The 16445-nt window shown below is 40.7% G+C and overlaps 1 protein-coding gene across 3 annotated transcripts in view; it reads right to left on the minus strand.

Moving 5' to 3' along the window:
• Nucleotides 1–13218, minus strand: part of LOC121305011 (protein numb homolog) — a 58775-nt gene extending 45557 nt beyond the window's left edge. For all 3 annotated transcript variants that reach the window (XM_041236486.1, XM_041236485.1, XM_041236487.1), the window contains exon 1: nt 12989–13218. The gene's annotated coding sequence lies outside the window, so the exon portion shown is untranslated. The remainder of the gene's footprint in view (nt 1–12988) is intronic.
• Between the last annotated feature and the right edge of the window lie 3227 nt (nt 13219–16445).

Genomic DNA, 16445 nt, shown 5'->3' on the forward strand with positions numbered 1-16445 from the left:
AAAGGGACTTTAATGGGAATGGAGAAAAAAGTTAAAAAAAACACTTGTTTTATTCATACACAAGCCCATAACAAAACCTTACATGCTAAAAAGTCCAACCAAATAGATTTTGTGACCAAGTTCAACAATTTTCAATGTCCAGAAAAGAGGTTTGCAACGGGGACCACGTGTATAAACAATTTCTGTCCAGAAGCGAGCAACACCAGTACAGCCTCCTGCTTGTACTCCAAATTTTGGATTAACAGTGAAATTAACATTGCCCTGTAAACCAATCCTGGGTTGTCCTTGTTAGGCATATTACTGGTTAACACACCAATACCTTTTCTCCTTAAAAGGTGTTCCAGAACATCCGACAAAGCTTACAAGAAACTCATGACACTTCCTCTGCAGTGTCCTTGGCTATCCATACTGCAGGTAACATTTTTTAAGCATATTGTCGACCCTTTTGAATTTTTTTTTAATCACCCATCGTGGCTCTCGCAACTCAACTTGGCAATACATTTCAACATTTACTTGGGAGCGTTTGCCATGACAAAATAAAAAAAGATTCTAAAGATTGCGGTGTATCCAAATCACGCTCCCCCCTGCAACAATGCTGGTTTTCTGTTCCCACAATACCCCTCTCATATCTATCCGAGCAGCTGCACTGTTGCAGGAGGGAGCATGATCTGGGCACACTGCAAGGCTTAGAAGAAAAAAATATTTCTCCTGGCAAATGCTCCCAAGCAAAGGTTAAAAAATATATAATTGCCTAATCTATTTACCTGTGATATGTGAATAAAAACAAAATCTAAACCAGTAGGAATATGTTGAAAAGAAACAGTTATGTGACACAGCAAAGGTAACGTCATGCGTTTCTTGTAACACTGCAGGGGTTCTGAAACACTAATCTGCACCATTAGCAGGCCACACAGAATGTGCCTTCTCCATAACAATCCAATCTAACACTTCCAGTCAATCATTAGCAACAGTGATTTCAAATATATCTCCAAAAAAAGCACAAATTATTGCTGAGGTGGTGTATCCAGCAATACAAATACAGACACATGCGAGTGTGCATTCTGGAATGCCCTGCAGCTCCTGCATTCTGGAATGCCCTGCCGCTCCTGCATTCTGGAATGCCCTGCCGCTCCTGCATTCTGGAATGCCCTGCCGCTCCTGCATTCTGGAATGCCCTGCCGCTCCTGCATTCTGGAATGCCCTGCCGCTCCTGCATTCTGGAATGCCCTGCCACGCCTGCATTCTGGAATGCCCTGCAGCTCCTGCATTCTGGAATGCCCTGCAGCTCCTGCATTCTGGAATGCCCTGCAGCTCCTGCATTCTGGAATGCCCTGCAGCGCCTGCAATCTGGAATGCCCTGCCGCTCCTGCATTCTGGAATGCCCTGCTGCTCCTGCATTCTGGAATGCCCTGCCGCTCCTGCATTCTGGAATGCCCTGCCGCGCCTGCATTCTGGAATGCCCTGCCGCGCCTGCATTCTGGAATGCCCTGCAGCTCCTGCATTCTGGAATGCCCTGCCTTCTGTCAGGGAAGCTGCATCTCTTACTGTTTTAAAATCAAAAGATTGAAAACTTATTTTTACAAAATTGCCTTTTTTTTTAATCTAAGTTTTCCTATTTTACAATCTAAGCCACTTTTTTTATTCCCAATTTTTTATTTTAGTTTTGTATTCCCAATTTTTTTTATCTTAAATGTGTATATTATATATAAATATATATATATATATATATATATATATATATATATATATATATATAGTATAATTATATGTTAACAAGAAATTAAACCCACTCTTGAAAAACAAATATATAGATAATAGTATATATTAATAATATATATATCAATTAAATACTATCACTCATATGAATATATTGTTATAGTATCACAAAAATTAACTTTTAATTGGAATTTATCCCGCAAACGTATGTGCATACCTGTCAACATTGGAGTTTTCAAAATAAGGGAGCTTTTGGAAACTTAATGGCCCGAACTGAAGTGAACAGCTGCATCATAAAACAAAGGCAGCCAACTATTCCACTTTACTTGAGAGACAACCACGAAATGCTTCACAAAGTATGTCTTTTTCCAACGCTGTTCAGGATTATGCGAGAATATGTTGTGGTCCAAGAAGCTTGAAATTTGCATCGATATATATGTGTGTGTGTGTATATATATATTTTTTTTTTTTACAAGACGAGGAGGGCTTAATTGGACGTATGCAATGAATTCATCTTGCTTGTGTCTAGGAAAAGCCCCAACAAAGTGAAGAATCAGTCAAGCGCTGCTTACAAACTGCAGCACGTGTGCGCGGACAGTGCTTACATGCAAACCCCTGTGCCACACGGCAAGGGGAGAATGATAGCGACTCCTTTCATGCAGAATCAGCAGTCACTTAACGAGTCAATTAAAAAAGTTCACCTGCCTCTAAAGGAATTAATTACACAGTGAAGGAAAGCATCGTGCCTTGCTGATTTGCTCTGGGAGTATCTGGTGCAGCAGTGTAGCGGTTTAGCCACACCCCTGCTAAACTGCCTCTGGACTCTATTCTTGAACTGTTCCTCCCTGTAGCTGGCTGGACTGTGTGAGAAAGCATGTGTTAACAGCCTTGTCCAAGGAGTGATCAGATCTTTCTGGAACCTGGTCACTTAAAAAGCATTCCTAAATTCACTGTTATTATTCACTTCTAACCTGGAAGTGGCTGCGATTATCGTTTATCACGGTATTAACGATACTGTATTGCTACAATATTACTTAAATCAAAAATACCGTAGAATATGATTACAAAGGAACCACTAGAATACTGTAGTTTTTGTCAAGTTTTAAATACATGAAATAGCCCACCAGGTAAAGGTAGTAGGATCTAAAAACCAGAGAACATTAAAAAAAGAGACTAGATTGTGTGCTTTTAAATTAGTTCCCCCCATTAGGGAGAATGGTGCGCTAACAAGGGATGGCCTTTTCTCGTTCCCTGACTTCTCTTATTTGATAAATCGCGATAATAGAAAATGATCTAGTCACGCTGCCATCGACAGCACTCTATTTAATATAAAATAATGCGCAGTTTCAATTGAAACGAGATTAAACATCATTTTGTTCCCAGTTTTGTGGATTTATGAAGATGTAACCAAAGGATTGAAGGATTGAGATAAAAAGTAAGGGAGGCAGTTTACCGCAGGATGAAGAAACTGGCCTGGCACCACAATTAAACAAACAGCAAGCCCTGCAAGAAACGGTTCACCATTTTCTAACTAAATACATAAGATAACACTTTAAAATATAGCATATAATTTTCAAATTAAAATACGTTGTCTTACTACCGTTTGTAATGCTAAAAATGATGTAAACCTTGAAGGTGGCTACAAGAGGCAGCCATCTTGAAAAGGTAACTGGGGAATTAGCCAAGAGGTTATTGGTTAATGGAAACACCTGTGAACACTTTGCCCTGCATACAAGGATGGGAAACCCTGTAGAAGGGGCTGTGTGGGTTGCCCTGTTGAGGCTAAGGCCTGTGTGAAGACCTGGGAGAAAGGTATTTAATACTTGTAGTGTTACAGGTTAGACTAATACTTATATAGTGTTTGGGTTTTTGTGACCGGTAAACAGCTTAGATGTTCTGTTAACTTGGGGAAAAGTTTATTTAAAGCTCCTGGAAGAAATAAACACACAGGCATTGTCCTGTTTAAACTAAAAGGTCCTGTCTCTGGGTCATGTTTTAAGGGTCAACTTATATATAAAATAATGTGGACATAGAACTTATTTGACATCATGTAATCAAAGAAACTACCAAATGATATTGCAAAAGTCTATCAGAAGCCACAATAATACTACAGTATTTCATGTTACATTACAAAATGTTAATTTTATTAAATTGTCAGTATATGGAAAACTACAAGGTGATATATAATTCAATATGTTAACGTAACATTATTGATCAGCTTTCATTCCATGGAGCAAAATGAGTTAATTCTATGGGGTGATGCAAAACTTTTGGCCACAGCTGTACAGAACTGAACTAATACACAAAGAATGTAATGTATTAAGAACATTTCCAAAACGAAAGAGGCCATTCAAGTTGCTGACTAATCTCAAAATGTTGTCAAGTAGGGTTTTTACTGTTCTAATGCAAGGAAAAATAGGATGAAAATGTGGGCTTTTATTATTTCAGTTAATCAGGGTCTCTTCAAAAGAAAACAACACGATAAACGTGAATTGCTTTATCGCTTGAGTGCCAATAGCAAGTGTACTGTCCTCTGTAAAACACACACCCGGTACTTTGGTCTCAGACATGGGTAGGTACCCAGGATGTTTTCAGTGCAGAGGCCAGTTTGGAGCGCTCTGAAATATTGCTAGATGCATCACATCCATCTGGCCTTCTTTACTTGCTATGCTTTTTGACGTTCACATCTTATGCGTTTTACTTCATACAGTAGACGCTGCGTGGAAGCTGTCCGATCAAATCATTTCTAAAGAACCAAATGATTAGGGCTGAAACTTGCAGCAAGTAGCAAGACTGGCAGCCAAACCCTCTTCAAGCTTGTTATGGCTGCTTTAACTCTACCTGTAACCCTCTGGGGCCAGGACTGCCTCCTTGCTCTACTTTTAGTGTTTGGAAGCTGGTATTTAAAAGGTTGCTTCTGACTTTAACCCTAATGCTTCACATTAGTGATAAAACTAAACCTGAACCAAAAACCCCTCACGAGTATTTCTCCTCAAAATGATCCTTTCCTCCAGTCTGTTGAAGAAGGGGGCCCATTTTCCTTTTGTTATTTCATTCACCTGCTTCTTACATCTGCCTGGTCCAGCTCTTAGATCACAGGAGATAAGCATCGAGTCTGGGCACATTTCAAGGATCGCACGCTGTCTGAAATATTAGATCCCTGCACTCTCAGGCTCGGCTCGCTCTCAAGGCAGCCTCTTAATATCCCATCTGTTGTAATATGATCAGTGTATTTTGCTCTGTATTTCTGAGGGACAATCTATCTTTCTCTCTCTCTCTTCTCTCCCTCCCCCACTCTCTGTTGGAGCAGATCTTGTGGTCTGCCTGTGTAGGAGCTCACAGTGGGCCCTTCCCAATCCTTCACCCTAAGTGCTGCTAGACCACATCTGTCCAGCACCTGAACAGCACAGCCAATGCGCCACAGGAGAGCGTAAGACTGCAATCAATCCACTGTGCAGAACCAAGAAGCAACAGCAATGTAATCAATCTGCCTTCACCTATAACAAACGAACCACTGTCTCCATAAGGCTATAGAGAGGCCAGTGTAGTACAATGCATGACTAGAAGACAGACACTTTTAGACGTTGTGGAGGACGCTGCAGGGGGACACACTGGAGGTATTGGAAATGCAGTGGTATCTGGGATTTTCAACATATTAGAGATTTAACAGTAAGCACGGGTATTAATTAAAACATTTATTTTTCTCTTGGTATTTTTGCTATTAACGTTTAAGTCTATGCAAGTTATTATTCATATTTTCAGCAGTGGGTGTGAATTATGTTTCAGCGCAGCTGGCGCTGCTGAACCAACCCTATATATCATTCCTCATCACAGACTTAGTGTCTTGAAGACAGTGCCCACAATCATTACCTGCTGTTCTCCTCCATTTGGGCTCCACATGAAACAAAACAGTTAGTCTTTGACCCAATCTCCCTGACAGGTATCCGGTCACAACCCTCTCATCAAGACCTTCTATTGTGCCTTATCTCATGAGATGCATTGCAGCCAGGGGTTACTGCTGTACAGAGGTATTCTGGGTTACACTGAAACGCACCCAAAATTCTATTTAATTGGTGAGTAACAGTAAAAACTTTAACAGTAACTATATTAAATATGGTGCATATTTTGCACTGGAAAAGAGCATTTGAGTACCCTCCCTTTATCATTTACCACTAAGAAGATACTTTGTCTTTAGTCCAAACCATAGCAGAACTAAATACAGCCTCTATTTACCTTTACATTAATCTCCATGGGAGGCCTTCTCTCGGACAACAGAAATGCATTGAAGTAAGGTTTGCAAAAAACTAGGTTGATGCATTTTAGAGAGGGTTCACCAAGATCCTCCATTATAATAGAGCCCTGTGTCTCTGTACCATGTTGTTAAAAATTTAACTAATGACAGCTTCAATAGTATGACTGAATTGCAATGTATTTAACGTTAAACGCATACGGTATTTCAACAGTATGATTGCATATACCCACAATGTATATTGTTAAACACATATGGTACTCAACGTTTCCAAGGGGCTACTTGTGTCTCAGTTCCATCCATCTGGTGCCTCTGTTCCCCAGGGCTCTCTGGCAGTTCGCCAGTGCTCTCAACACACACACACACGCACACACACAGAGGCATTAGCACATTCTCATTCAGGACGCACTGCAGCTATTGTCAGACTGACACCTTCCTGATGACTAGCATGTTCATAGGGTCTCTTCCAGATTAGTACATTCATAATAAACAAACACAGCTCACATGCTGGCCCATCGTCACAGCAGCGTCCCGGGACTCGTCAAATGATACAGTCTGCACCACAGTGTGTAACAGACTGGCACCTCAGTCCTTTGAACTGAAACCCAGCTCTGTATGCCGATATCGTTATTATTAACTCATCAGCAGCTTGAATTTGATTTGTTACAAGTGCTTCCAGTGTCATTCATATGAAATATACATGCCATGGAAAAGGATTGGGGATTCAGTGCTTCCAGAAGCTATACCAAACTCACCTATTCTTCAAAAGAAGAGAGATCCTCAAACAGGCTCTCGTCACTTTGTATGTCTTTCTCAAAAGGGAGATCTCAGAGGGTCTTGGAATGAGTCGTGAAAAACACACTCACCTGAACAAACAGCGCATCTTTTTCACAGTTTGGGCAATCTGTTTAGTTACCATTGACAACTGCTGACAAAACCTTTCAGACTGAGATCAGCAGGCAGCCAGGTGAACTACAATTAGCATATGTACTGTACATGTCTTATTTACAAAGTAGGAGTCTTCTCAGATGGGTTAATATTCTGGTGTCTCTGGCTGAGAAACAGAACCTGTTTATTTTCCATTGCTCGGTCATTTTGTGACCCAGTTTCCTCTTGTAGGGCAGCGCGGAACAAAACACACACTGGGGTCATGCTACAGGCCAGCTCAAACGCATTCATTACGATATTTTAACTGATGAGCCGCACAACGAGATATGTAAAAACCTGAAAAATCACCAATCATGGCTACCTCTCACCTCTCAGTATTTTTACACGTCCAAATGAATTCCCATCCACTGCTTCACTTGGTCCTCAGAATCAAAATTAACCCCAAAGGTCACACAAATCAGGAAATGACAGGGTTTTGGTTCCAAAAGTTTCTCACAGTAGATCTGATGGCTACAAGTTAAAGTATGCTTAGAAACTGATTTGAGAAGCATTTCGATGACCTAACCTTGTATTTTCTGCTTTAAGAATCTTTATTAAAATAAGTTTTCATGCTTAATTTTCATGCAAACTATGCTTGCGCTCTCTACAGCAAGCACAATTTTTTTTTCAGACTAAAAACCAGTTTAAAAGGTATTGAATTGCAAAAGGAAATCAGTACTGCATCTCCAGCCAAGCCCCACCCCTTGTTCTCTGTATTTTTCAAATACCTCTTTATAGACGTGCATACTGATAAATCCTCTCCTGATCACTCGTTATATCACCAAACTCCTCAATAATGCGAGTCATCATTTTATTACTATAACATCTCCAAAAGCTCTGCCAATGTCTGTGATACTGTCTGAGCGCTGGATGCGGAAGCAGCTATCCCCTTTGTTTATGTACGTGGTATCTCTCTAGTGCATGGGGCTATCAGATACGCCCCTTTTTTTCGGCTTCATTCTGCTCCTTTCGGTCTCACTCGGCCATTGAAAGGTTTTCTCTGCTTTTTTCAGACTTGTGCTTTATCTTTTTGATGATGTCGGACAGGGTCTGACATCGGACTGAAAAGGGAAAATTGTAATATCGGCCTTGGTCCAACACAGGGCCGCAAAGGTACCCATAAGTAGGCCAACACTTCTATTTATTTCCCAAACCAAGTTGCTCTTTATCCTTCCATCATTAACAATTATGACTTAGAAACCAAGTCACCTTTACCTCTCAACCCAATCCAACACTAATCTTAACCCTAATCTGTATTATAAAGCAAACAGATCATTGAACACTGCCTCAGCCAATCATTTTAGGTTATTCTAACAGCAAACGCCTGCTAGTTTAAACAAAACGGCTTATCAGTTTAATGACATTTGGGATTGTATTATACCTGCATGGCTAGAATTACATGTTTAGCAGTGTAATTGCATGGCTGAGCGCAGGCCCGGCTCCAGCTCTTCTCAGACAGGGGGCCAGCAGAGCTCTTGTGATGGCCATTATAACAGCGATAGAGATATACTCAAGCTATGAACCAATATACCAATTCCAGTTAGTATAGATTAAACAATGCATCAATGCTTTACCTAATTTAAGAATTAAAACACACACACACACACACACCTTGTTTCTTATTAGTGGTATGAAGTAAGAACTGAATAATTTCACCAGATGTATTTGTAGCTGCATACTATTGATGCACAGTACAGTTCAACAATTACATATTCCTATGTTTAGCAGGCGTGTGTTGCAAAGAAATTTGTATTGCAAAATGATACAGAATAATCAAAAACTGAGCAAACCGGTTTAGACATATATTTTGTTAGCCGATTGCAGTAATAATAATATAGGCCGACAGGTAATTCCACAATTAAAGTAAATAGAGTGACACACCAAATAGTAAGTATTCTTTTAGATGTGTTAATGCCTCAGCCATCCATGTGCACAGCACTTCAGATGATGTCTTGATCTCTACCTCTTTTTGCTATGTGCTGTCTTTTATTCCTTTAAACTTAGAGAATCAATGCAGACAATTACAAAACAGCAGCACTGTTGCATCTGAGTATTTTAAGCAACGTAGGTTTAGCTGTGACAATCTCACCGGCCATGTAATTTTCGTCAATGACAGCTCTCATCTGAGGCTCCAACGCGGTAGCATCAAGACAAGTACTGGACCAGGATATGAGACAAGACAAAGCCTTCATTAAATCCAGATTCTTTTGGGAAAATCTGTTTTCCCATCTCCGATACGGCCGAGTCTAGAATGTTTAACATGGGTCTCTGTATTGTCAGACTAGTCAGATTCAGCAGTACTTCCAGAGTGTGCATGTCCTAGTGTTGAAAGCACTCCAGAATTAGCTAGCTGCTTACTCACGGTTCTCTGTCTCTTTGTAGGATGCACATCTACACTACAGTGCTCGGTCCACAAATCTTAATCTTAACCAAGATCTTTTAATGCATTTATCCCCTCACTAGCAGAGCACAGATCAACAGTTTGTGACTGAAGAACAGCATTTGCTGGCTTTAAAAACACCAAGAATATGGATGAGGAACTTTAAGAACAAAAGTTCTGTCTCTTAAGCTGAGAAAAAAGTTCATATGCTTCTGTGCATAATCATCCTCTGGAGATTTCTGACAGTATATCAAGAATATGATGATCAACACATCTGAACACTTCAAAATGGCTTGTCCAGCGAATTTCATCAATCTCTTCAGCGAAGGGCCATTGTACCTTTGAGTAATGTGGTGGCGATGAAAGAATGCATACAGAGAATTACAAAATCTCTCTGTACAGGTTCTTTGAAATGCATGCAATACTGCCAAGTGCTGCTGACGGTTGTACAAATGTAAGTATGGAATGTGCCTTCCTAGTTTTCTTTGCAGCAAAGCCTGCACACCTCCATTAACTCCACTCATCACGGATACCCTGTTGTATCACTGGCTGATGATGCCGTCAGCATTAAAGCCGACTTCAGGAGAGGCGTTTTAGTGTCTGAGCTGCAATGTATGCTGCATCCAACTGATGTCATTCAAGCCAATCAGACATTCCTCGAGTACAGAATCACTAACAAATCTTACCATGATGGAAGGATTTTCTACATTGCACATATCTCCTGTCCCATCACTTTTGATACAGCACCCTCTAGATTCACAATGCTTAATTTTGTCTTTAATTTAATTAAGTACCATTTTAATGAAGGTCTATCACCTTAATACCTTTGTATTTCTTTTGATGCGTACTTTGCATTCTGTGGTAGTCTTCACTATCTCTGCTAATGCAGGGTCTTTCTGTAGACTGTATCCAAATAGATTATAAAAAGCCTACTTGTAAAACACTGGACCAATGGTTTGTCCTGTTGCCGGTCTCCGTTTGAACTTGCTCCAAGCGACAACAGCTTGTAAACGAGCACGACTCGTGGCATGTTTGTGTACATCCCTTTCAGGTTCAAGCACAGAGTTCCAACTGTTAAACCCACTTTCTGTAAACACTGTATCCCTGTCATTTACTGTCCAGTAAATGCGACAAGGAAAACAAAAGCAGGCGTCTCTTGTTACAGAATACTGTAACAAGAGAGATAACGATCTGTTGTGATGCAGAACTACTTAAGATTGTGTCAGATTGTAAGCCAGGTGTCAGTGAATAAAACTTAACCATGTCCGCAGAACGTTGATAAAACTAAACAAAATAAGTGGCAAATGTATTTTCTTCGCAGTAAAGAGTTTGATCATTTCAACTGCTGTACAGAACAGCACTAATCTCGATTTACTAGCTTCACTCTCCTTTAACTTTCTTTACCTACAGTACTCTCTCTCTGCTTCTTAAACCAGATGTGAATTTTTCATCAAATTGAAACAGAGTAGGCGGGTATTTTTGGAATAATTTGTGAATACAGTCAGCGCTGCCTAATCGGGATACTAATAATGGGGATTTCTGCTTAAATGGGATACAACTGGGTTTAATTGGGATGTGACTGTTGAATTGGGATACTGTATTTTCAAATGATGAACGAAGACGGCTTTTCAGAGCAAGACAGGTTCGCGTAGCACAGTGATCGGCTGTGACTTGAGTAAACCACACTGAACTTGAAGGAGCTGCAGGAGTCTCAGGCTGTGTGGCAAAGGAAAATTCTAAATTGCATTGAAATAATAAAAAAAAAAAAAAAAAACAGCGATTCATTTTGTTTAGGAATAAACAAAATGGACTCCTGTTTTAAATGATTTATTTAACATTTAATCATAACGCGATTTAATACACAAAAAACTGTAAGGTTGTCTCAGCTGCCTCTCGTTTCACTAGGACAACTGCTTATTCAGGACAGCTTCACTTCTCCCGAGGCGTCCTGATAAACATTCAGGAGTGTCAGTCAGGAGAACTATTTGTAAATACTGGCGGCAGGTTGAAAAATGTATCGGGTAACATTTGAAAATGAAACAGGGACGATAATACACTTTTTGGCCCACCCAAGTTCACTCTTAGCCAGGGGTCTCAAACTCCAGCCCTCGAGGGCCGCAGGGTCTTCTGGTTTACATTCCAACTTAATTGAGAGCTTAACATCGTCGATCTAGTTATTTGTTCAATTTGACATATTTTATATGTTTCAAGGTCTTTTACAGTTGATGGTTTTAAAAATGCACTTGATACAAGGTACCCTACCTATGAAACGTTTTGAGGCCTGAAGAGAAGTGTTAAATGTGTCCAGTTAATCAAATAATTAGACCAGTTAAGTAATTAAGCAACAGAGCTCGGGTGGAACGACAGCCAGAAGACACTGCGGCCCTCCAGGAACTGAGTTTGACACCCCTGCTCTCAGTGGTTTCAATTATTATTATTATTATTATTATTATTATTATTAATAAAAAGGTGCATTATGAGGTGCAGGGTCCACATCAGCACCCCCTAGCGCCAGCACTGGCTGAGGGGCACTGATTATCTGTGCTCCTACTGGCTGAAATGACCCTGAACGTTGTTAACTAGCCAATGAAAGCCTGGAAGTTGCTTTGCCTCTCTTTGCAGGTGTGTCTTACTGTGAAGTAGCCAGTAGGTCACCCAGCACTCTACACTGAAGATTAGTGGAGGGTCAGCTTTAGGAGGGTTACTTATTTTAAATGAAATATCAAAATGATACTCTTTGTAATGAAACGCAGTTAGGGACCAAGTTGGTTTCAAGTAGGGCTGCATGAATCAGAATGGTTTGTGTGCATTGTCTAAGGATTTATCAAGTACCATTCCTATTGTGCCAGCCCAGCTGAATGAACAGTTGTTGTGGACCTGAATTGGACCGACTACTTGTATTTGGCCTTTAAATTTACAGAGAGAGCTATATTGAAAACCTAAAGATCTGAACAAAGAGAAAAGTACTGAATTGGACTTAAGTTTGTAAAAGTTTACCAAGCTGGGTAAGGGTTCGGGTCCAGCTAGAATTCGGTCCACGTTTCGTAAAATGAACTCATGTGGCTATTATTATTAGATTATCATCTACAGTAAACAGCAACAGGGATATTATTTAGCGCACTGTCTGGAGCGCTCTACAGCGATGCACAGCCCGCTAATCCGCTACACTCTCGGCACTTCCAAGCCCCCACGTTTCTATCATTTTTCATAGGCATACGCGAGTTTTTAGCCTGGGGGGGGGGGTAATATAAAAAAAAAAAAAAACGCTATGACATACTGCTGTAAATGTGGACGCCCGACCATCACACAGCTTACAACAGATCACAATGGACCGATTTTGAGTTTTAGAGGAAAGGCTGCACATTAACGAATAACCACATTCTCGCTCAAAAAACAAAAAAATCGCTTCTACAGACCACAGCTATGCGGCCGGAGAGCGAACCCCTTCCATTCCACACCGAGTCAGGGCGCAACATTTCAAAACATTTCTATTTTTTCCCCATCCGAGTTCGTCCACAAGCGCCAGTACAAGCCCCCGTCAAAAACGCAATGCCCCAATCTTCTGCGTGCAACTTCAATCTAGAGACCTTCTTTTAACGACCATGCAATACGACAAACCAAATGTCTGAATTCTTCTGAACATACCAGGCTTGTTTTGCAATAGGCAACACTGCAGTGCAATAGAAATCGAGGAGAAAACACTGCGTTTTACTTACCGTTTAACCAGGAGGGCTTTTGCTATATCTTCCCTTAATGTAATCCAAAAATGCACCGAAAAAAAAAAAAAAAAGCCTGATACTGCTATTATCTAACTGTTGACAAAATGAAATAACCAGTGCAGAACTGGGTCGGTTTCCTCTCCTTTAAGTAAAGAAATATAATAAATCTCCACTACTTTGTGGCAGTCTTAACGCTTTGTTGTTGTGCGCCAGTTGCTGGCTCTTCAGATTTTTTGTCACAGCCAGCTAGCCCCATGAGCCACGCCCACGTCCCTTCTGATTGGACCAGTAGGATTGAATATGCAAATTAAATTCATTGATATCTAATGAGAAACGAATGGGTGTGTGTGTGTGTGTGTGTGTGTGTGTGTGTGTGTGTGTGTGTGTGTGTGTGTGTGTGTGTGTGTGTGTGTCCTAAAATTAACCTGTTCCCTGCCGAATTATTGTATTTTTATTTTTTAATAATAATTATTGTTATAATAATCCTACCATAATCTTAATCGGATGCTGTATTTATATGTTATAGTCCTTTTTGTTGTTATTTACTGGCACTGCTCGTCTTAGGCGACTTTTTTTAGAATAGTATTTTCTACTATGACTAGAATTAATATGTACATTTTTAAAGTAGACGACAGAATAAATCTGCTAACAATCATATTATATGATATATTATTAGAATGGATGGACGGTCTACAAATGTGGGTGGCCTAGAAACGGTTGTTAACGACTGTAATTGAATAACTCAATTAACTGCTTCACCCAGAGGATTTGATATACTTCTTAAACCCCCCAATAGGGGGCGGTAGTGCACATAGCTCCCTGCAGCAGAAGTCTAGAAATTCCTGGAAAGAAGAATGTCTTGTTCAGTTTGGGGATTATTTTTAAAACTTGGAAGTGCAGTTCTAAGTTTTAAAATTATATTTAAAAAAAAAAAAAAAGTATTCACTTTCCCAAGACAATTTAAAGTGAATGAGTTGGTTTAAGTTGTTGAATTTAGCTCTTAGAAAACATCTTTCAGCAGCGAGGATTGGGTAGACGCAGTGGTCACGTTCCATCCCCTTGCCCTGGTGTCCTGCTCCATACACTTGCCACTGTGTAAAGAACTGTCTCCAACCTCTTAGCTGATCTCCACTCAATGTCCAACTGCCTTCTAGTCCTGGATTAGCTTTGTTTTATTAGCAAACATCTCATTGTGTTATTGTAGGGAAGGTTGTAAAGAATTTGCTCAAGTCTTCCCTAGCTTGTTTTGGTCTGGGTAGTATTACAATACCAAACCTGGTATTCATATTAATTATGGCACCACTATCCCTACAGAGGCGTTTAAAAACTACTAAATAACAAAAGCTATGATTTTGCCCCAATGTCTATTATTGTTGTTGATAGTTCTGTTTTAAGGTACTGTGTACTGGAGCTATTACTAAGTTGTAATGCTACGTTTGTTTGCCTGACTGAGCTCATCTGCTATGTGACCAACTTCTTACTATGCAAACATTACAGATTAAATTATGCACCTGCAAAAGAACAGATCGACCTAAAATGATTCTTGCAACAGTCAGTCAGTGAATTCCGGCTCAGTCATGTAGCCAAGGGATACGGAGTCTGCTCAGAAAGTGTTCTTGCGCAGACAGGCCTCTGAGCCCCTGGTATGTAGCGTTTTAGCGCCCCCTTGTGGTGAGCGGTGAGCACCACTGATACAGTTTATTTGATGTTCGTGTTGTGCGCACATGCCCGCTAAACTCTGGGAGTGATCCTCCCTGCTTTGGTGATCAAACGCTTGAGTGTTCCGCAGGAGTGGAATGGAGGGCCATCCCAGTTCAACTTCAACAGGTAAAATGAAAAATTAAAATACTGGACGTGGGTGGAAGATTAGCTGAACAATTTAGAACAGGGCTGGGGCAAAGCTGGACTGGACTCATGACAACTCTACTATCACACTGATTACACCGTGTAACCATTTTTTTTTTTTTGTTCCTGGGTAGTAATTGTTATTTCCTAATTGCTTATGCTTCAAAAGTATAGAAAATGGCTATTATTCCCCACAAACTTTGCTTTTGTGACCAGGACAGTGATATTTAAAAATATCACTATTTCCAATGGGAAAACAGGCAAATGTGTGTCTTTTCATTCACATAAAGTCAGAAAAAAACAACATATGAATCCAAATTAACACGTATTTATACTGAAGTAATACAAAAATGACTACAAAAGATTTAGAAGTGAGTAGTTTTTCGAGATTTACGATTATACTGTAAATCACTTTCACAAATCAGCTCCCAAATGTAGTCTCCCATCATGTTCTCGTTATACTGTCCTTGGTAGCGGCGTTCAAAGTCCAGTATATCCTGGTGGAAGCGCTCGCCTTGCTCTTCCGAGTACACTCCCATGTTCTCCTTGAATTTATCAAGATGAGCATCAAGGATATGGACTCTGAGGGACATCCTACAGCCCACTGTGCCATAGTTCTTCACCAGAGTCTCAACCAACTCCACATAGTTTTCAGCCTTGTGATTGCCCAGGAAGCCCCGAACCACTGCGACAAAGCTGTTCCAAGCCGCTTTCTCCTTACTAGTGAGCTTCTTGGGGAATTCATTGCACGCCAGGATCTTCTTTATCTGTGGTCCAACGAAGACACCGGCTTTGACCTTTGCCTCAGACAGCTTAGGGAAGAAGTCTTGAAGGTACTTGAAGGCTGCCGACTCCTTAGCTAGAGCTCTGACAAATTGTTTCATAAGGCCCAATTTGATGTGCAGTGGTGGCATCAGCACCTTCCGGGGGTCCACCAGTGGCTCCCACTTGACGTTGTTCCTCCCCACAGAGAACTCGGTCCGCTGTGGCCAGTCCCGCCTGTGGTAGTGTGCCTTGGTGTCCCTGCTGTCCCAAAGGCAAAGATAGCAGGGAAACTTGGTAAAACTGCCTTGGAGACCCATCAGGAATGCCACCATTTTGAAGTCTCCTATGACCTCCCAGCCGTACTCTGCTAGGCAGCTGGAACTAAACTGAACTGGTGGGCTTAAGGCCCCTGTATTTCTACTACTACTTATATTACTGGAAAGTTCTAGAAGTTACTCCAAGTTTACTCAGCACTGAATCTATCTGGAATGTTCTGGAAAATAGGTAAATTTCAAACTATCACTGTCCTGGTCACAAAAGCAAAGTTTGTGGGGAATAATAGCCATTTTCTATACTTTTGAGGCATAAGCAATTAGGAAATAATACTTACTACCCAGGAAACAAAAAAAAAATTGTTACACTGTGTTATTATTATTATATAAGCATAGCTGGTGCTAGCAGGTTGCAGTGGAGATATGACGTGCGTGTGATATACGTGCTGGCTGGGTGCTGTATTAAATAGCTCCCTGTAGTCCCCAGTCCTCTAAACACAGCTGGCTGGGAAAGGCAAATCCACAGCAACAGTGCGAATTCTGAGATTTTGTAGCCTGCCTGTAGGGGGCAG

Source organism: Polyodon spathula, chromosome 40 (assembly GCF_017654505.1).
Source record: "Polyodon spathula isolate WHYD16114869_AA chromosome 40, ASM1765450v1, whole genome shotgun sequence".
NCBI lineage: Eukaryota > Metazoa > Chordata > Actinopteri > Acipenseriformes > Polyodontidae > Polyodon > Polyodon spathula.